Raw genomic sequence first — 1,295 nt, 5'->3', positions numbered from 1 at the left:
TCCAGTCTAGACACCTCGGGAAGCGTGTCAACGGTCCCCTCGGGTAAAAAAATGAGCTAATCAATGATCGGGAACGGGCGAAAGAGCCAAAAGAACTATAACGACCAAACAGGTCGTTATATAAAATTTTACAACAACTAGGTACATTATTGCAACAAATGAGTACTTATTGCAACAGCTTGGCTATCTGTTGCAACAGATGGGTAACTTGTTTCAACAGCTGAACTATCTATTGCAACAGATTAGTAACTTATTGCGACATCTTCAACAATTGTATGATTTATTGCATCAGCTGATACATCTCTCGCAACAGAGTACTCGGTTGTTGCAATAATTTACTCTGTTGTTTGATTTTATCCAACAGTTGCAGTGTTGTAACAGATAATGAATCTGTTGCAGATAATGAATCTGTTGCAACAACTTTACTCTTCTAATCAAATATTTGTAGCAAATGTTTGATTATTACCCGTAGATGCAAGATCTATTGCAACAAATTTGTAACTTGTTTGAAACTACTGAAACAACTTAAATACATACCGAACAAACAAAATACTGGTACTAAACACCTAACACACACACACACATAACTAAATTACATAATTTCATCAACATCCACCATATTTTAACAACATAAACTAGAAACTTAAAAGAAATTGTTCAACAGCCCATAGGGCTCCAAAAACGCAAATTAAAGTTAATTGTTCATCAGCAAATCCACCACCACCAACATCACCAAATACACCACAACCATAGCTGTGATGACCACCATCATCCTCATCATCATCTCTTATTTTTTTCACTGGCAAGACCTGCCACAAGATCATCAACACCAACAACAGCATCACCAATAACACCAACACCAACACGACCAGTTGATTCCCTTGTGATGATTGTCACTCCAACCAATTCTAATTTTAACCCATCCATCAATCTATTAGGCACAGATTCTAAGGGCACAATGGAAGCAAAACATGGCATCTCCAACTCTCGTACACCGGTCTCTTCAGTAAATCTAAATACAACCCAAAACAGCTAGACCTAAAGAAATCCTACAACCCCTTCTTTTTAAGTATGATCCTAAACTTATCGAAGCTCCTGCCCATGTCTGATTTGACCATAATATCACCGATCAAATCATTGTGGTACATCCATCGGCATGCTCACACTATACTTGTCAGTGCTAAAACTTTTGACGACATCGTCGGTGAAAGGTCTGTTAGGATCTGTGCAATACTAGAACACTCAACAAGATTGATATTCACATTATGTAGGTTTTTTTTTCTTCTAACTTCAAC

General features: G+C 37.5%; 1 pseudogene; it reads right to left on the bottom strand.

Annotated features, from left to right (window-relative positions):
* Nucleotides 1-635: 635 nt before the first annotated feature.
* LOC132637329 (uncharacterized) overlaps nt 636-1,295 on the bottom strand; it is a 2,738-nt pseudogene continuing 2,078 nt past the window's right edge.

The sequence above is a fragment of the Lycium barbarum genome, chromosome 4 (assembly GCF_019175385.1).
Source record: "Lycium barbarum isolate Lr01 chromosome 4, ASM1917538v2, whole genome shotgun sequence".
Taxonomy (NCBI): domain Eukaryota; kingdom Viridiplantae; phylum Streptophyta; class Magnoliopsida; order Solanales; family Solanaceae; genus Lycium; species Lycium barbarum.
The sequence above is the reverse complement of the archived record's forward strand: the minus strand, read 5'-3'. Positions and strand labels throughout refer to the sequence as shown.